This window comes from Rhinichthys klamathensis, unplaced genomic scaffold (assembly GCF_029890125.1).
Source record: "Rhinichthys klamathensis goyatoka isolate OS25496 unplaced genomic scaffold, OSU_Roscu_1.1 h1tg000254l_1, whole genome shotgun sequence".
Classification (NCBI taxonomy): Eukaryota; Metazoa; Chordata; class Actinopteri; order Cypriniformes; family Leuciscidae; genus Rhinichthys; species Rhinichthys klamathensis.
The window spans coordinates 68,887-91,034 of record NW_026606776.1 but is presented as its reverse complement, the minus strand read 5'-3'; positions in this window follow the sequence as shown (position 1 = coordinate 91,034).

The window sequence follows — 22,148 nt, the reverse complement described above, 5'->3', positions numbered from 1 at the left end:
ACGAGAGGCGTGGCCTCTTCGTGGACATGGTCAAGCGGGGTTTCCCTGCAAGATATCTGTACGGCCGCGGGCTGGGCCTCGCCGTCTACATTTATAAAATACTATAACCTGGAGGTACCCGCCTTACAAGCTAAGCTTTTGGCGGTCTAAAATTCAGTGCTATCTGCCCCGCTGTGCGGCCCAGATGCTGAGTTTATTGCAGCCCCATGAGTGTTGACACACGTATGGCCACCCAGATCAGGCTGAAAGCTTTCACCCTGGCTGCGCGTTTTATTGTCATATAATAGCCCCGCTGGGTGCTTTTTTATAGGGAATGACGCTTCCAGCCTCTCTTCCTCCACTCTATGTGAGTTTATGGTGATTATGCACTACATGAGCCCTGGGCTTCGGCCCCCGGGACTTTGGTGTTGGATCCCTGTACGCACGGCGTGTTGCATTGTGTTCCCCTAGCGTAAGCTATTACGCAGTACGAGAGATACTCTCGTAAGAGAACGTACTCGGTTACTAACGTAACCTCGGTTCTCTCTAGAGAGGGAACGAGTACTGCGTATCTTGCCGTGCTTGGAATACGCTCTGGTTCGCTTCAGTGATAAAAACCAGCTTGTATCAGCCTAACGAGCATATTTATAGGGTGAGACCACGCCCCTTCTGGCGGGACGTGACGATATGGGCGCGAATTGCCCCCATTGGTCATTACGTCACGCAGAGTCTCTCTCGATAGGCTGCTGCATTTGCTGCAGAGCAACCAATAGGCGCGCGAGCTGTTTCGCCTATGTCTGCTTGCTGCTGCAAAGCGTTTTACATTAATAAAAAATTAAGGATAATTTTTGGCTTCTATATCTCGCGGAAAAGAGTTTTTCCCCTAGCGTAAGCTATTACGCAGTACTCGTTCCCTCTCTAGAGAGAACCGAGGTTACGTTAGTAACCAAGTACGTTGTGTGGCAGATAGACGGCATTTAAATTGATCTCTATAAATAGTAGCTAAGCCCCCACCGCGACCAGCTGACCGTATTGTATTAAAAAATGTATAATCTTTAGGACAAGCTTCAGTGAGTGGACCAAGTTCACCGGCATTTAGCCACGTTTCAGTTATAAATAGAAAGTCGAGCCCAAGAGATAAAATAAGTTCATTAATTGTGAATGTCATTAATTGTGAATGTCTTGTTTGAGATCGATCTTACATTTAGTAACGATCGATCTTACATTTAGTAACGCCTTTGATTTAGGGTCTAAATCAAAAGTTTGTTATATATTTTAATTAAAAATTCTCATTAGTATTGTAAGAAAACACTTATTTTACCTGGTCAAAAACAGCTCTGTTTTCAGCACGCCGTTTCAGTGTCACGGTAGACGTATTCTCTGTTCCTTCTAGTCTTGTGTTTATGTTGTTGTGTGAGCGCACGTGTGTAGTGGGCGTGAGTGTATGACATTACCTGATCCGCTCCAGCTGATCGTCATTCATCACCAGCTGCAATCAATCTCACGACTCCTTAAATACTTACCGCTGTTCTATCATCCCTGTCAGATCGTTGTTTGATGTCCTGCGTGTTGGTGTTCCGGTGTCCTGCTCCTGCCTTGTGTTCCTGTTCCTCGTCGTCTTCATCTGGTTCATCTGTCTTCTCACCGTCACCTCTGCACAGCACTTCATCACGGATCCTGGCCATCGAAGTCCCTGCGTCACTGTGTTCCATCAGCTTGTACTGTCTCCATTATACATTCCATTAAACTGAGTAACTTGCACTTGCTTCCTGTCTTTCATCCAGACGTTATGACAGAACGATCTGACCAGCAAATGGAAGCAGCGAGTTCGTCTTCAGGATCCTTGGAGGAATTCATTCAACACAGCATTCGGAGGATGGATTCTCAGCCGCGAGATATCGGCGACACGGGTCGGGCAGTACAAGCATTAGTGACGCAGTTGTCCGAGCTCACCCAGCAGATCCAACGCCTACAGAATCCCGCTGCGCCGCCCACGCCGGCCGTTCCCCCACCACCTCCAGAGAGACCATCACAGACCGAGCCCCGCCTACCGGTACCAGAGTCATACGCTGGAGAACCAGCTTTTTGCAGAGCATTTCTGACCCGCTGCTCAATGCACTTCGCTCTTCAACCGCATACTTTCAACACTGAACAGGCGAAAGTGGCGTTCGTGCTGACATTGTTAACCGGGAAGGCGGCGCTTTGGGGAACGGCGGTGTGGGAGAATCAGAATCCATGCTGCGCCTCGTTCCAGACCCTCGCCGCCGAGATGAGGAAGGTGTTTGATCGGGCTGTCTCTGGGAGAGAGGCAGCCAGAACATTGGCGGACTTACGACAGGGAGAGAAGTCAGTCTCCGACTTCTCGATCGAGTTTCGGACCTTGGCGGCGGAGTGCGGCTGGAACGAGGAGGCGCAGTGGGATATGTTCCTGCATGGGTTGGCTGACCACGTCCAGAAGGAGATTTACGCCCTGGATCTGCCGACCACACTTAACGGTCTCATTGATTTAGCTCTGCGGGTGGACGCCCGATTGTCGAGAGTCGAGCGTCGGGTTCCGTCCACCCGTACCTTCGGAGGAAATGACGGGACACGATCCAGCGGCAGGGACGTGGTCAGCCCCGTCTATGATCCCGTGCCCATGCAGGTGGGTCGAGCTCGGCTTTCCCGGGAGGAGAGGGAGAGGCGGAGGTCCCAGGGCCTTTGCCTGTATTGTGGAGGAGCGGGACATTATGCTTATAATTGCCCAGTAAAAGGTCAAGCCCGATAGTAAACTTGAGGCTACTATCGGGTGGGATCTCCGCCTGGAAGGCCTCATCAACGATTACATCTACCTCCACGCTCCTCCCGGTAAGACTAAGATGGTCAGTCCATCAGCACGACTGCCAAGCACTTCTGGACTCTGGGGCTGAAGGTAATTTTATGGACCACACTTTTGCAGTGTGGTCCATTCCCCTCAGACCCCTCACTCATAGGATCGCAGTTCACGCACTCAATGGACAGGAACTCCCCACCATTTCCCTCTCCACTGAAGACATTACCCTCATCACTTCTGGCAATCACTCTGAGACAGTTTCATTCTACATCATGGATTCACCTCTTGCACCCGTCATCCTCGGACATCCCTGGCTCCTCAAACACAATACCCGGGTGGACTGGCTTCATGGATCTGTGCTGGAGTGGAGCAAGGAATGTCATAAGTCTTGTCTCGTGTCTGCTTGTTCGTCTGTGCCGGTTTCTGTTTTTCAGGAGGAAACAGGGGATTTGTCTAACGTGCCCGCAGAGTATCTGGATCTGAAGGAGGTGTTCAGTAAGTCTCGTGCTGCTTCTCTTCCTCCGCATCGTCCCTATGACTGTGCTATAGATTTACTGCCAGGTAAGTCTCCGCCTAAGGGCAAGTTATATTCACTTTCTATTCCAGAAAGAGAGGCTATGGAGAAATACATTTCTGATTCTCTAGCAACCAAGTTCATTCGCCCTTCCTCTTCTCCAGCGGGGGCGGGGTTCTTTTTTGTGGGGAAGAAGGACGGTTCTCTGCGACCTTGTATTGATTACCGGGGGTTGAATAACATCACGGTAAAGAATACTTATCCTTTGCCGTTGATGTCTTCAGCTTTCGAGAGGTTGCAGGGAGCGTCTATCTTCACAAAATTGGATTTGCGTAACGCTTATCATTTGGTTCGCATTAGGGAGGGGGATGAGTGGAAAACTGCTTTTAACACCCCCAGGGGGCACTTTGAATATTTGGTCATGCCTTTTGGGTTGTCCAACTCCCCAGCAGTTTTCCAGGCACTGGTCAATGACGTGTTGCGAGATATGATCGATCAGTTCATATATGTCTACCTGGATGACATATAGATTTTTTCTTCTTCTCTCCAGGAACATGTCTTCCTGTCTTTCATCCAGACGTTATGACATTCAGTGCATATGACTTTAAATGATAATGAGCTTCGCTTACCCCGCCTCTCTGTTCTGTGCATACACCATTTGTAACTCAATAACCATAACGCGTTGTTCAGAATAAACGTGGGATTATGAATTATATTGAGAACGTCATACATAGAAAACATGCCGTAATGTACCCTGAGTGTAAACCTTAGACGCATTCATTGTGAAGCGTGCAGCTAGCGATTTGCAAAGATTAATATATTAATATAAAGTTTAACAAAACGTTACACTCACTTCAGTTGTTCTAGAGGTTCAGCAGGAACACGAATATCTGGTAGCGATCCTTTTTCATGAGCAGCTTCTTAGCAAATCCAGCTTTATACTGATCCTCGTTTATAAAGCAGTCTGATGAGAAATGATTCCCGCAAACATGAGAGCATTGACGTTGCTCGTGGGGAATATTCCCTTCGAAAACAAACTCAGCCACTGTGTCTTCAGCGGTTCGGATTTAGGAACATTAAAACGACTGCTGTGTTCGTTATTACACCCAAGAACAGAACACCACAATCGCTTAGACGCCATTCTGCTCATAGACAGTGCTCCAGCATATCAACAATGACCGCGCCGGTCCGCGCAGACTATGATTGACAGCTCTCACGAGCGAGGGCGGGTCTGTGTTGAAACGCTCCTGTCAATCAACAATCGTGGGAGGGGCTTCCGAGCGTGTGACGCCACACGGTCAAACGGCTTGATTTGAGGCAGGGGAAAACATATAAGGAGATTAAAACAAAAACACTGGATGGATTTTTATCATTTTATGATGGTTGTGTACAGGCACTGCCAACACACATTTCAGTACAATCAACTTGTAAAAGTGCATTTACAATTATATGACCCCTTTAAAAGAAATGGTTATGGGTAGATTTAGAGGTATTAGCGACTCAAAATATTTGTTTAATGCGATATTTTCCTACACATTTCTGTCCATTACGTTTTATATATTCTTTTGATTTGCTCTATAAATGGTTATGTTTGGGTTTTCTGGAAGACTGAAGCAATTAAATAACTTTTAAAATATATTCACAAAGAAAATGGTTGTTTTAAGTTGCAATAAAATTTCCCAATATTACTGTTTTATTGTGTTTTTAATCAAAATAAATGCCGCCTTGGTGAGAATAAGATACTTCTTGCAAAAATCACAAAACATCGGAAAACCGCCAACATTTTGAGCAGTGGTATATCAAATACATAAATATGTAAACATGAAATATTGAATTAATTGTCAAATATAGGTTTTAGCAGCCATTTTACAAAAACATTTCACCACTCAGTTCATGATTATCCAATAAGAATCCAGGATTCATAATTTTAACATTTTACTTATTAAAGTTAAATATATTAATTTAATAAGGTCATTTTGAGGTATTCTATATAGTATAAATGCACGTATTGTTAAATCGGATCTTTTTATTGCTCTGTTGATTTTTATCTGTGCCTTTGTAATGAAAAAAGCGGTTAGATAATACTCCAGTTGAATGAGAATTTCTATTGTTTACAGTGTGATACAGAAAGATAGATCATATGCAAGATTGTCTTATTGGTAAATTACCTGTGATCCACATCCAGTCTCAGGCATTTCATTTGTTTCTGAAAGCGTGAAGCATTCAAACAGAAATAGCTACGCATCTTTATTTTTCCATCTCAGCAACTCTAAGCATATAAATTAATTTCTAAGAAAGACCAGGTCAATGCACAAGCTGCTGAGTGTTTGTCTAAAAACAAATGACATATTTGGAGAACAATGAGAAGAAAACAAATAGTCATTATTATTATAAGAGAGAATTGAGAATAGTGAAAGAGTCAAAGAATGTACAAAAAGTATCAAGCAACTGTTGCTTATACATTTTTCTTTTTCAACACTGCATTTCTGCATGTTTTTTTGTGTCTTAGACTTAAGTGGTATGTGGGCGTTCAACATATTCAAGACTAATGGTTTTAGTCCTTTAAAAGCAACTTAAAAGTTTATCGTTTTCCTAGTGAAAACATATACTGTATCTGGCAAACATACACGCAAATGCAAGCTGTGCCAATGCACAGAAAGAATCTCACTAATTATTATTATTTTATTTTTTTAAAGCCTAATTCGATTTATTTTATCGACCAGAGGTACTGGATAGCGATCATTATAACACTTTCAAATATCCTTACGGCCCAAAAAAAAAAAGTTGCTGTTTGGATATAGGCAAAGGATATATGCTTAGGAGTCTATGATTGGATCATTATTGGGATGTGATGGAGTAGACACATCTTGATGGAAATACCATTACAGCATTTATTTACATCAAAAGGTACATACATTTTTGGTCAAGATCTTCTATTGACAATCATTGACAATTGACAAGTCTCCTCCAGCACATCCCAAAGACTCTCAATGAGTTTCAGCTCTGGACTCAGAGGAGCCGATTCATATGTGTACCTGATTTTTCATGCTCCTCCCAACCATTCTTTCACAGTTTGATTCTGATGAATCTTAACAGTGTCATCCTGGAATATGGCCATGATGTGTCTTCCTACATGGTTGTTTAAGAAATGAACATTTTTCAAAATGCTACTATTCCACTTTTGTTTTAAGCAGCTTACACAAAAGTGCACATACCGTGCAAGTGGCCATTACCAGAGCAGGTTGCTTTAGCTTCAAATCAAGTAAGGCTACCCTGAAGTGCCAGGAACACTGTGACATTTTCTATCATTATTTTTGAGTGAAAGGAGAGTGAGTTGTTAGGGTGTTTCACTTGATTATTGGGAGGATGCTACAGTAGGTGGTGTGGATAAATCACATATTTTAGTACAGAATGAACGCAATGGATCCTCAACCTCACATCTTGAGAATAAAGTTGTGAGCCTTTCCACTGCTCTACTTTTTGATTGTTTTTCAATGTAAAACATGATCTAGACGGACGTCTTTAACGATTTCGCTCGCGTCTTTTGCAGCGTCGTGCGCATGACATAGTGTTCTAAAAACGCGATGCTCAAATTAAAAGTAGTTAAACTTGTTTTAAAAATATACTTTTTTTTTTGTACTGCAAAAATGCCTTCTGTGTGAAGACCCTTATTTAGATTATTATTGTTTATACACTTGAGGTAAATATCTAGGCATTTGCCTTCATGCTGTACAGTTGCATTTATAACATGTTAGCAAGGATTTTTACAATTAGCATTAAGTACTATGATTAGGTTTATGTGAAGCACACAAAAGGTCATAAGTTCACATATATTTTTAGATCAAGTTACTCAAGTCATTGATATCACTCAATAAATGGAACCCAATGCAACCCCACTCCATACAGCCACTGGAATAGAGTTTCCATTTTAGTTCATTACAAAAGCATAATGTGTACAGTATTAATGTGTGGAAGAAGAACAAACTCTGTCCCATTTTGGAATTTTCTTCCAGTGCACATGAAGATGGTAAGAGAAAAAGAATATATATATATATATATATATATATATATCTTGTGAGCAGGATTGTATAAAAAAAAATTCACTACATTGGATAAAAATGTATCTATTTATTTGATTTTTCATGTACAGAGTTTGCATATATGGAAACTCATGCCTGCCTAATTTTTACTCCATATCTCTTTATTTGCAACAACTGCAACACTATATCCCATATTTTAAAATAGTGATGCACCAAAGTTTTTTTTTTTTTTTTTTATTGAAACATCGGGACCTAAATTAAAGGTTCCATTTAGCCAAAAACTGCAGAGACTGAAATACTGGAATACTTTTTGAGTATTAGTGAAGACCAGTTTAGAAGTCAATTCCTCTCTTTTGCTGCATCCAACAGGGCATTCCTAAATTTGGATGCAAGTTATGGTAGAAATGAGACTGCGCTATCAGTCCTCTCAATGAGGCAAAGGGGTCGATGAGGGGATTAGCATTAGCATAATTAGCATTGTGTAGCGAGAGTTCACTGGCTGTATCCTGTGAGAGTTAAATCAGCGCTAGTTGTGTTGTGCCCCATGCGCTCTATCCATTACATGCTAAAAAAATTAAATTACAGAGCTCAGTGCCAATTTTTTACACTATTACATTGGATTGTGCTTCAGTGTGTGCACTGATTGGGCCAAACAGAAGCTTGATGGAAATTCATTCGAGCTAAGAGAAATGGTATCTTCTTCTGAGCTCTTTAGAGACATAGCCGTCTCATTACTGCTCTCAATTTACTCGTGTAGTCCTGCTTGCTATTTACCATATATGAGGCGTTATGTATTCCGGGAACGGTGGAATGTTTGTTTATTGGCCTAAATGTGTTAATATGCGCGTTAGAGAGTGTCAAAATGAACCTCAGAGGACATGGTTAGTCTTATCAGACCAAGGCCAGAAGAGGTGTTTGTGAACGTGTTAGTTCAATGACTATTCCCACACATACATGTGCACATCTATTTGCTTTTATACTGCATACTCTGAAACATACAGTAAATTCAGTGTGTTCACCACCGGAGGTCCTTGTTTCTCCTAGTCATTTGCTGTGTCTCATTTTGAAGGCTACATGATACATTTAGTCATGCTTAGCTTAACATTCACAGTGTCATTTTTAAGACCAAGCCTAAAGATACAAAACAAAAAAAGCCATTTATTATGTATTTTTTTGTGTGTCAGTATTTACCAAACATGCAGCAATGCTGTGGGCTAAATGCACTCATTGTAAGTACTTACACATAATGTTTTTTTACAAGCTGAGAACTCATGAAGACCTTATGAAATGTGTACAGGAGTCAAAACAGTGCCAGGGATTCCTCCATTACACACACACATATGAAGATATGCTGCAAGGAGACAGTGCCTGACCTGAAAAGTAATGGGCAACGAGAAGAACCAGCTCGAGTATTCTGTCCTTTTATGGTCACATGTTGTAACTTCACATCCTGTTTTTGGTTCATACATGTCTTTGGTCTGTGTTGCGTTCATATTTCAGTCGAACTTCACCAGAATTAGTTTGGAGCGAAACGAGACCCACCTTTTCAGGGGTCTGAGTCCGCTTGGTGCGCACTAGTGTGCGGAGGGCAAATTTCACACTAATTCAAATGATTCTCAACCTAACAGTGCAATCACAAGAAAGTTTGTTTTAATCAAATTAAAAGTGTGAACAAACCCATTGAAAGAAAAGGTTCTATTTAGAACTTTCAAGGGTTCTGTCAGGCACTTAGTTCATAGAACCTTTTAGGGGTTCACATCATGGGATTATTTTATGGATAATCAGGAGTTTAAATACTTTTGTTTTAAGCAGCTTGTAAACAAACCGTCAGGTTTTGGGATTGAGGAGATGAGGCGAGGACTCAATCGCAAACAAAGCAAGTAACAAGGGAGGACAGGTGGGGCAAATTAATCAATAATCAGGCAACAAGATGGGTTAGACCAGTGGTTCTCAATCTTGGTCCTAGGGAGCCACTGCTCTGCACATTTTATATGTCTCCTTTATCTGACACACCCACTTCAGTTAATAAAGCTCTTTCCTAACGAGCTGATGATCTGAATCAGGTGTGTTAAATGAGGGAGACATACAAACTGTGCAGAGCAGTGGCTCCCTAGGACCAGGATTGAGAACCACTGGGTTAGACAATCTACAGGAGAGCACATGGCAGAAGGAAACATACATGACAAGCCATGCACTCACAACAAACATGACTAGAACACAAGCACATGGCTAGTAAAACAAATCACAACCATGTGCTCACACAAAACGAGACATGAGCACACAGCTAATGAGAACACTCATAAGCCACGTGTTCACACAGAACATGACAACATTAAAGCACACATGAAAAACAAGCTGTGTGCTACACAGCACAAGACAAACCATGACATGAAAGCACGCGGCCGATGTAAACACGATCCGCGTGCTACACAACACACAACACACGAGGACAGAAGAGCGTACGCCCCGAGCGAACTCGAAACCGCACACTCACACGACAGAGTGCACGAGAACGAGCATAAGCTCATCCTGTGCGCTCACAACAGAGGACAAACACACGGAGCATGAATGTACGAATCCCAACACAGAACCAAAGCCAAACTAGACAGATGTGCCGGGATCCAAACACCACGCCCCGCACATGTAACAAGGTATACAGACAAGAGAGAGAACGCTCGAAGCCGCGCGCCCACACATACCTCGTTTCCACCAAAAAAGAACTGGTTCGGAACTGGTGCTGGTTCAAAGTTGGTTCAACTTGCGAACCTTCTCAGAACCTGTTTGTTTTTCCACTGATTAGAGAGCCCAGCGAACGACGTCGTTACGTCACTGTGTACGTCGCCATACGTCTTAGCTTTCCTATTCCCGTCGTGTTGTTGTTCACAGTAACCCGCCCCCAGTCCCCGACGTAAGCATGACGTGGTAAAAGAACGGTTCTAGTCCAGCAAAGAGTTGGTGCCGCTTTGGAACCAATTTTCCTGGCCGAGAACCGGTTCTTTGGCTGTCGAAACACAAAGAACTGGTTCTCGAGTAGGCACCGGCTCCGAACCGGCTCTCAAAATGCTTTGGTGGAAAATGGGTATCAAAGAGATGACAAAACAGGGGTGTCAGAGCTCTGTCACAAAACCAAGAAATAAACTACACAGAAGTGACAGAACCTTGACACAAACGTTATCATCTAATCAATCATCTAAGCATTTGTTTCTTTATAAAGAACCTTTTCTGGAATAAAGAGTTCCCCTAAAGAACCCCATTGAACCTTTTTTTCTAGAGTACAGCATTTATCCTGAGATGTGACGTCAAAGGAAGCAACTAACACCCCCCCCCCCCCCCCCCCCCACCCCCCCACCCCCCACCATATCCCTCCCCCAACCGCCCCGCTCCCCCGCTGACCATGATTTCGGCAGCTGCCGTCCCCCTAAAAGCAAAGGCCACTGATGCTGCACAGCATGTTGTGATTCAGGTCAACAATGACAGACAGAACAGCAAACTAATTTTCTGGTTGACTAGTGGAAATGAGAAGCCGTTCTAGTGGACAACATCACCCGTAAATAATGTTTGCTGTTTACTTAAAATGAGCTAAATCAACACAATCCAGGAACATGTTGTCAAAACTTAATTTCTTTGCATTCAATCCACGTTAATTTGTGAAATGGAAGATAAGTTAATTATTTTGTATTGGGACTACATGCATTTTTGAAACTGCCCAGTGAATTTATAATTCCTATTACGCCACTCGATTGGGAAAGTAAATGTTAAATTAAAAATGTAGTGTTATTTTATGTGCTTTGAATGGCAGGAAAGATAGTGCTCTTTTTATGTTCTGGTTTGGAACAACAAGTGTGAGCAGATGACGACAATTTTCATTTCTGGCCCATGCCATTAAGTTAGACTAATTAACAATTAAGAATAATTTGGTTTTCAACTTTCATCTAACCTTTCTTGATGGTGGCTCATGTACTAGAATTATTGATATTTTTAAAGTGCCTAAACAAACGAAATCCTCTTTCTTACCATTGTGAAATTCCATCGAGTTAACACATGTCTCTTGCCATCCTTGTTCCCCTCCTGTAAGGTTGTTCATTCTGCTGTTCCTGAATATTTGAACCTGTACCTCATTTGATATCTACAGTACCTGGATTGCTGGATTGGTATTGAATCTTATTTCACATCTTATGAACTCCTCCATACTCTGAGACTTGATTGCCGCACTCTTTGCCTTGTAGACGGGGGAAACCCTATGGCCCAGTAGGAGTAATTGTGGGTTCCAGCTGGTGGTGTGTTGAACCCATCAATGACTTCTGCCAGTAACACACTGACAACTCAAGATTTAGCCTAGGGGCAGGACCAGATTTCTGCACCACTGAGTTCCAGACGGTTGAGAAACCTCACATGGAACCTATTGTAGTCTGGCAGGAAGGCACCCTCATAATAGCACATCCCTATGTCACACTTTTACGGCCGTGTTTTCTCTAATCTATTTTATTAGCCTGTCTTCAGCGACAACAGCTGAAGTTTAATGTCATACGCTAGCATACATACTGTACATCCATCTCGCTCTACCTCATCGCTCTCTTCTTCTCGCTCGCTCTCTTTCTCTGCAAATCCCCAGTGCCCTTTCTTTGACAATCCGATGGCTCTCATATTCACTCTTGAAGGATGATATCCCTAATGTTCATGACAAATTAATCCACTGGGGGAAAGCCTGTGACAGTGAGCCAGCAGTTGGTCATTGCTTTTACTAAATCTGTCATTTCCGATTTGGAGATACATTTTGTACGGGGTTGCATATAAATATATATATATATATATATATATAAGCAGCTGATTTGTATAACCTGGATTAAGTTAGGGGGTGGGAGAATACTGTAGATGCTAACTCAAATATCGTCATTAAATTGCATATGCTCCCAGCAGCTAATTGAGTTTGAAATGTTGCAATGTTGTTACAGCAGAAAAAAAGGAGGAGGAGGAGGAGGAGGAGGAGGAGGGGGGAGGGGGCTGTGAAGAATATTGAACAGAGCATATGATAATTTAAAACTTCTGCTAATCAATCAAGGTCATTAAAGGGCTTTGCTCACTTGAGTGTCTACTTTGCTATTGAAAATAAACCTGCAATAAATAAAGGAATGCAGCAGAAGTATCAATGACTTCATGTAATATTTAAGTAGACCTTTTAAAATTGAATGTATTATTCATTTATTTAAAGGAATAGTTGACAAAACAATATAAATTCTGTCTTTTTTTTCAAACTTGTATGTATTTTTTAAGATCTGCTTTAAATTTCACCTTTCAATAATAATAATAATAATAATAATTAATAACAACAACAACAACACAACAACAACAGCATACACCTAATCATACTTGGTATTGTAATAGTTTAACTGTAATGCATATTATTAAAACCTTAATAATATAGGCTTATCTCAAGAATCTGCTCTCTGATTGAATCAGTTCATTTAAAAATGGTCATAACTGCTATTTTCATAAGGTACTTCATTCTCCCCTGTGTGCTAGAAATGCAATTTATCCCATAAGATGACTCTCCCAAACTTATATAAATTGCATGATTCATAGCCGCAACAAGCACTGAGACACACCTGAAGCATCTCCTTTATTCAAATGATCATATGTTTGCCTTGAAGACTTTTGAACAGATTATTTACACATCAACACACAAGCACGTGTGCACGAATACACGTACACATACATACAGAGCTTTTCATTTTGGCTGCACAACAAACCAATTAACTCTTTGACAACAGCAGCTGTTTGAAGAAAATAGACAAATGTTTGCATTCCATCAATAACGTTCTGCTTGATGATGACTCGTGTTTATAAAGATCTACATTTAAAAGAAAGATTTGAGAAAAAAGTATACAATTTATTTGAATTTATTCTACCACGTGGGAAATTTGATTAAAATAAATATTAAAAAATAAAAACAATCTTCAAATACATATTTACTGTACAGTAAGTCCCACATCTAGTGATTTGTTTAACATTTCAGATCTGTCCAAATGTCATATTTATACTTGACAGACATATTATTTAAGTATTTTATTATTCCCTTGATTGTTTTGTTTGCTGAAAACAATATATGCCCTACAAATGAACAGTTAGCTTTACTTGTAAAATAGCAAATGGAGAGAATTTTTCCACACAAAAGACTCCAAACCCTAGTTATCATGTGTGCTCTGAAGTCTTGATTTGAAGATTATTCCAATATATTTTTTTTTAAGTTTGCTATGCATTTTTGTGCTTATTGGAGTATTGTTTTGATAACTTGTTTTTTTCGTATGGTGCTCTAAATCTCAATTCACTTGTGCTTTCCACATATGGAGTGCTATTTTTTTTAAAAAAAAATCTGTCATTTGCAAGGTTGTGCATGATTTTATCCTTGATTTTTTGCTCCAACAAAAGCCCAAAAAACGCAACAATCTCTATGTTTGAATGATCAAAGATGCAATCTGAGAAGAAGCCGATGTGTAGCCAATACTGTGAGATATTTAGCAGGTTAAATATCTAGACCAGTTCGCGACCCAAGTCCTGAAAAGTGAAATGTGTTTTGACATTGGCGATGACAGACAGTTGTGTAGTGTGAAAAGAACAGCAATTCAATTGTGTAGTGTGTTGTCTAACTTCATAAGTTGGTATTAGACAAAAAGGCAATGCACTAGGATTTGGAACAGAGATCTAGACTATGACTAATCTCAATCTGAATGAAGTCATGAAGTCAGCCAACAAACTTCTCAACTTTCCGGCGCTAGTGCTTCTTCTGGTCTGTTTTTTTTCCCTGTGGGAACTGCACAGGACAAACACAATAACAATCAGGGGATAGAAATAAATGAGAGAAATCAATAAAAATGCACTTTGGCTGACAGTTTTCAATGGCAGTACGAGGACTCACCGAAGACCGGCAGCATTTTGTGATCGGGTTGAGTTTTGATTGACAAGTAATGGCCCCGTAGACATTTGCCGCTCACCGCCAGGGGAGGTAATGGACAGGCATCTCACAGGTGCGGGGCAAGAGGGAATAATTAGGCCCAGACGCCTGCGGTGAGCCCCGGCAGAGTGAGTTCGTTAGCAGGGAAAGAACAGGGGAAGTGAGGGAGGGGAAGATAGAGAGCGCTGAGGGCCGGATAGACTGTGGTAGAGACATTTATGAGGGAAGCTGTGGGGAAGAGGAAGCACAGGGGGAGACAGGGCTCCCATAGGATCCAAAATGGCTGCTCATAGCCGCTAGTTGACTGGACTTATGTGGCAATAGAAGTAACTGCAACGAGCAGGAAAAGGAACAGCTCTGCAAGGGATGGCTCTCTCCTCGGGCTGTCAGTCCTTGAAAAATAAGACACCATGTAGGCAAATTGCTTGTTTGAGAATTCTGATCTCATAGAAAAAGAATGGAAGAATTACATGGCCTGTATATACACCTGGTCATTTCATACGTTTTTTTTTATGATCGGATAGCTATCTGATTTGTTAAAACGGTTCCATTTACACTTCACATCAACGTTCACATCAATGAAAGCAACAGATATACACTGCATTTTATTTATCATCAGCTAATTTCAAGATCAAAGAGCGCAATAGGAGAGAGAGCGGCATCAGCACTGGCAAGGTCATTTGGTCTCAATACCTTTAATGATGATTGTGTGTTGAGTGTCTGCGACTTACTTTCAGTTTTATTTTCTTCAGTTTGCACGTTGGCTTGGTGAAGAGATGCTCAGCTACTCATCTGCGGTGATGCATGTTGCATTAGTGCTGTCATATTTGGCTTTAACATGTTATAAGGCCTATAACACACTCTAACACGGAGTAAAATGTACATATGTGGTTTCAACAACCAGATGCATTTACACTTTCTCCTGGACCACCTCTTGAAGTGGTTTGAGTGATCAGATTGAAATCCATCTCAAAACCGATTCGGAGGGCACTTCTGGCTTTTTCACGATCTGAGCTATCTGATGAGAGAAAACGCATGAAGTGACCAGGTGCAAACAGGCCCATAAGGCCTAAAATATTGTCTCTGGGAATTGAAGTTCAGTATTTGTTTCTGTGTTTATAGAGGCATAATTTGTTTTCTTCATCTGTGATTCTCAACCTTTTTGACTTCAAGGCCCCTCATTGTCCACAACGATATTTGAAGGCCTTCCAATTGTTTGTGGATTTGTACAATTTTAAACGAATTATATATAAAAAAAAGTTTTTATTATTTTCTAATCAAAAATTCTAATTAACATTTTACAACCTGGCAACCTTACAAACATATTCCTTATAAAAATGCCTATGGTGTTTTAAGGAGTTTAATAATAAGTCCTTAAAATCTGCATTGCTAATAGTACTCATAGTGTTTACACACAATAAAAACAATAAATTAGTAATTGCAATTGTTGCCACTATCCAACCTGCAGGTATCCAAATATTTTCCGAATGAAGGAAACTAGGTGCAAGAAGAACTGACATTGTTTTATCATTGAACAGAACACAAAGCTCAAGTCATCTATCCTTAATGTTGATGCGCTCTGATATTCATACTCTAAAACCGTGTCTCGTTCTCTGCTCCACAGTGTGGTGTAGCCCAGCTGTGAATCCTGTAGATGAGCGTATTTAGGGAATTAGCGTTAGGTAGAGCAGACCTCCATGAGCGTCCTGAAACAGAGGTCCAGGATCAAAGCCGGAGCGTCAAACAGCTGAAAGCCGGGATCCGCCAGGCTTAGAAGCTCATTAGGACTGTTATTCTCCGTGCCTGGGAATTAACTACCTGGAAATTTTCATTGAGCCAGATCTTACAAATCCCAAGAATGATTTAGCTCTTAGTCTTTGCTTTCCACACTACAGAAACATGGAACTTTTTTTTTTAAATCCTCTTAGCTCTCTCTTTATACCTGCGCTACCATTAGCATATTTCAGTGTTGCCTGTATTTAGAGGCTAAAGGATTTGCCTCTTCATCCTGGTGAATGTGAATATTATTTACTGTAGAGGAAGAATTGCTTTCCTTTGAATTACTGCAAACAGTCCGATGATTATATCAACTAGTCAACATTGCCCTTTTCTTTCATTATGGCCGACTTGACCCTTGAACACATGCGGTTTCTGAATAACAGTCCTCTATAAACTCACAGTGCACAGCTGTTTGAGACCGGTCACTGATGAGCTGATTCGAATCTATTTTTGAGTTCCTCAATTTTTGAGTTCCTATTTTTGAGTTCCTTTACCAATAAAGCTTCAAGTGCTCCATATCTTTCCTGGAAATTTCCTTCCTAATGTCTGGGGTCAAATACAGTGTGGTGGATTTTATCTCTCCATTAAACAATACTGCATATTTTGCATAAAATCATAGTCAACTTTCATGGCATATGGTTTTCCATGAGTAGATGCATTAACACACATTCATAATGATTAGTACCTAAGAATAATTACTTTTGGATTATTTGAAGAACTTTTATTATGTTTTCTCCAATTCACTTTTAAATAAAGTTTACAAGTATATTGCAATTTTATAATAATAATAATAATTAGTTACATTTATTTAGTGCTTTTCAAAGCGCTTTACATGGAGGGGGGGATCTCCTCAACCACCACCAATGTGCAGCATCACCTGGATGATGCGACGGCAGCCATATTGCGCCAGAATATTGCGCTCTGTGGAATGCTTGATTCTGATTGGTCAATCGCGTCATCTAGCGGTATGTTATTCCTCGATAACAACCGCTGAAAACAGATAACGCAGGCTCATCAGGGTTACTGAAGTCAGCAGCACTATACGCTTGCTAGCAACGGTTTTGGTAAGCTAATAAAATATTAAAACTCAGTCAAATCAATATTTTGTGTACAGTTATTTAATTCTGTCATCCAGTATCACAGACTCGCTCTCTCGTTTCATTCAAACGCAGTGGTTGCCATTTTGCGACGATTGTTTTGGGATTAGAAGAGAACAAACAGGTAAGATTTTAAAACAGTTTAATCTCAGATCAATATCTCTTAATCCCATAATTATCGTCCTGATCACCCTGTCGGGGGTTATTCTGTGATAACAACCGGCTGGACATACATTATCCCTCACATATATAAAACCATTAAATTATAGTTTGGCTCTTAAAGTCCATTCACACTGGTGCTACTTAAAGACCTTTAAAATCTTAAAATTATGCCCTAAATCACAACAGTTGCTAGAAGTGACATCATCAAACGTTCCAAGAACAAAGTAGTCATAGACATTCCTCTCTTTTTCTCAATGTTTATTAGACTTATCTTATAGAGTAAAACATGACATGTCCACCCTTTGTCAGTTTATGCTGGACATGAAAACGTTTGTTTAATTTTCTCTTTTAATAAAAGAGTGCATGTTTTTTGAAAATATATTGTAAACTACAAAAACGTGAATTTGTGAAAATGTCAACATCATGCGCAATTGCGCATACGTATGTTCAGTCTATAGGTGCATAGTGTTTCTTTACAAAGTGATATCGCCAACTATTGGCCTGGCAGCATAACACAAGGTTTTTAATATTTTTCGCGGATCTGTGTGAATGCGGATTGTTTTGACAACATTCTCCACTCTATGCGAAAAAGGCTTCAGTTTTTAGCAGTGGTGGACAGTAAAGAAGTAAATGTAATTCGTTACTGTACTTAAGTAGCTTTTTTGCGTATCTGTACTTTACTCAAGTATTTAAATTTTGGGAGACTTTTACTTTAACTACACTACATTTTTAAAAGTCAAAAATCTTATTTTTTACTCTACTACATTTTCAAAATCAGTCGTTCCTTTTTATTTATGAGTGGAAACGTAACTGGTCAAACAAGCCACCAATCACAGTACAGCGCGCGCGTGCTTTGTTTTGAACTTGCCTTGGCGGTATCTAAGCGAGAACCAGAGCGTTAAATATGAGAGTTGTGAACATAGATGGTTGTGACAGTGATCTCGCCGACGCGCTGTCACGTTATTCGTGTAGCTCTCTAGTTCCAAACAAATCGCGTTGACAATGATTTTAAGCGGGACAGAGAGCAGCAGCTATTATTGCAGCAATTATCGGTAAGTATTATTAATAAGCGTAATGTACATTGCTTACGTTGCCACTAAAATGACTTGCATACAATAGCTTTTTTTTCTGGGGAGTAGCCTAGCAGAAACACTGCATTAATACGTTTTTGTGTTTAATTTTGGAGGGAAATAGGCTGCTCCCATAACATAGATATATGTACAGTATGTGTGTGTGTGCGCGCGCACGCGTGTGTGTGAATATATGTGTGTGTGTGTATATATATATATATATTTGTTTAATGGCGTTGTGCAGGTTTATGTGAATGTATCATAACATTAAGATGTTAATAATTATGACCATATGCGCTGGAGAAAAATATATACAGTAAATACTGTAAATGTTTTATACCTTATGGGAACAGTCCCCTTCCCTCCAAAATTAAACACACAAAAAATTAATTCAATTCAAATATATATATATATATATATATATATATATATATATATATATATATATATATATATATATATATATATATATATATATATATATATATATGCAGTATATATATATATATCAGACTAATTAATGTCATTTCATTAATAGATTGGTGTGCAAAGTGACATTAGTCTTCACTTAGACTGAGTTAAGCAAGAGTCTTGTGACAAATTATAATAAGACATTATAGCCATAAAAAAAAAATCAAAGTACTTGGATACTTAAGTACATTTGAAGGCAAATACTTTTGTACTTTTACTCAAGTGAATGTTTAAAGGCAGCACTTCTACTTTTACTTGAGTAATATTTTACCTTGAGTATCTTTACTTTTACTCAAGTACATGGTATGTCTACTTCGTCCACCACTGGTTTTTAGTACATCATTGTCGTGTAAACGTACCCTTATCTCTCTTATTTTCAGTCCCTTGTCTCTTCTCGTTTATCAGTTTAGTGGTCAGCGTTTACTTGAGTCCTGTGTTTGTCAGATTATAATAAAGACTGGGCTTCATTAGCTTAAAACCTCCCTGTTACACATTGCATTGTAACAAAATGTCACCTACAGGGTGGACACATTTCCTGGACTATATGTGAAATTTTTGGTCAAGATTAGTAGGTTATTCAAGCCTGAGATTGACCAGTGTGTTTTTCTGATATACTTTTTCTCCCTCTGATAAGACAAAAAAAAAATCATGTTTGTTTTTAATAGAGGCATAATTTGTTTTCTTCATCTTTGATTCTCAACCTTTTTGACTTCAAGGCAACTCATTGTCCACAACGATATTTGAAGGCCCTCCAATTGTTTGTGGGTTTTTATAATTATTGTTATATGAATTATTTAAAAAAAATGTTATTGTTATTTTTTAATCAAAAATTCTAATTAACATTTTACAACCTGGCAAAACAACAACAACAACAACAAAAGAAAACATATTCCTTATGAAAATGCCCATGAGTTTTAAGTAGTTTAATAATAACTCCTTCAAATCTGCATAGCTGATAGTACTCATAGTGTTCCTTGTGTTATGTTGCGGGTCAATTTGACCCGTTTCGATTTTCAAGTTGTTGGAAATACTGGTTAACTTTTGTTTTTTTTCTTGATATTTCGTGACTTTTTCTCATTTATCATGATGAACATGCATGCAAAGTTTCAACATGCTGATGTGTTTTGACATATACAAACAAAATCACTGTTACGTTCGTGATGTTCGCGGGTCAATTTGACCCTCATAGACAGCCATTGTACAGCAACTGTACAGACACAAAATAAAAACATTTATTTTCTGTATGTAAGGGCACTTCAACTCCAGTTCTAACGTGCAAGTGCATCTAAAAGTGCTCGAACCCTAACCAAACACACTTGAAAAAGATAAAATTACAGTGTTCAGAATTATTTGCAAATTACAGATGAAAATCTTTGTCCAACACAGATAGTAAAATAAGCTCTCATTTCAATATTCAAAATATCTAAAATACCTAGCTTTTAACCAAAACTTTTATGTAGGATTTTCAAAGGCAGCTTCACAGAGCCAAAAAATAAATAAAAAACATTTATTTGATGTATGTTTTTGTTATGTTTGGTTTCTCACTTCCCAGTGAGTGAATAATGAAAATAGGTCTTAGGAAACTAGGGAAAGTTAACTTAGGAAAATGATAAAATTTCATTATACAGCAATTTTTTTTTGTGCAGTTACGATGTTCAAAGCATAAAATGTATAAATATATGCAAAAAAAAAAATCAGTATACTGTTTATTTTCCAATTTTGTCAAAACAAAACTGTTTTAAAAAATGTTTTAAAAACATTTTCATAAATCATATTTTCAGATATAATGTTTTTGTAATGTTTGACAAATGTTGATATTAAATGTTTACAGTTTGTATCTAAATCTTTGTTGTTTTTCATAATGTGATTTTTGAGGAATTGTATTGAATCCAATTAGGGTCAATTTGACCCGGTCCATAAGGGGTGTACACAGAAATCGAACAGAACACAAGGGATAGAACAATAAATTAGTAATTACAATTGGTGCACAGCCGTGTTGCAACTATCCAACCTGCAGTTATCCAAATATTTTTCGAATGAAGAAAACTAGGCGCAAGGAAATGAGTTTTGTGTTCTGTTCAATTATAAACCAATGTGTTCAAGTCATCTATCTGTAATGTCTTAAGCGCTATGAGATTCATACTCTATAACCGTGTCTCGTTCTCCGCTCCACAGTGTGGTAGCCCAACCCGATCTCACGGCAATTCGTACGAATTTTACGAGGTGGCTAATTCGTTACAATTCGTACGACCTCACTCGTACGAATTAGTATGATTTTTGCTAAATCGTACATATTTTACGAGTTGCCCAATTCGTATGAATTCGTACGAATGACCTACCCCTGACCCCGCCCCTAAACCTACCCATCACGTGGGTTTAGACAAATCGCACAAATTCGTACGAGTGAGGTCGTACGAATTCGTACGAATTAGCCACCTTTTAATCACTCGCACAAATTCGTACGAATTGGTCGTGAGATAGCGTTGGGTAGCCCAGCTGTGAATCCTGTAGATGAGCGTATTTAGGAAATTAGCGTTAGGTATAGACCTCCATGAGCGTCCTGAAACAGAGGTCCAGGATCAAAGCCGGAGCGTCAAACAGCTGAACTACTAAAATTGCTAATACATTTCAGAATGTGTGAATCACTCGTACGAATTGGTCGTGAGATAGCGTTGGAATATTTGCTATTCAATGTGATTTAAGTACTTGAGTGTTTGTCTGAAGTCTGAAGTGGTCACATGCAGGATAAGAACTGCATTCCCATAATGATATTTCTGCCTGATCTGACTCTTAAATATGATTTTTGTTGGTGTAATGTAATGTAGTTTATTCAGTAACTAAATAGTGGTTTTGACTTGAATCAAAGCAGTTAATTTACTCTTTTTTTTACGCCTGACAAAACTTTTTACAGTGTGATATCTTATGGATAATTTCCGATTTGCACTGCATTTTCTCATGTTTATTTTAATTTAATATAAAATATATTTATAGCATACTAATACAAGATTTGTTGTGTATTGTAAGCTCCTTATGACACCCTCATTAAAACAAGCTTAAAATAGATCACTGAAATGATAAACTGTTCATTCAGAAATGTCATATTACAATTCAGGGCCTAATAAATAAACATAAATGTAGCTATTATAGTATAAATAAATTCACATACATAATACAATCCAATCTGGACTGTGACTTTCAGCCAGTGTGGCATTACATTTATTTGGAATTTGAATTCTCATTTTCAAAGTTTCATCTTCAAAGAGCAAAGTGCAATA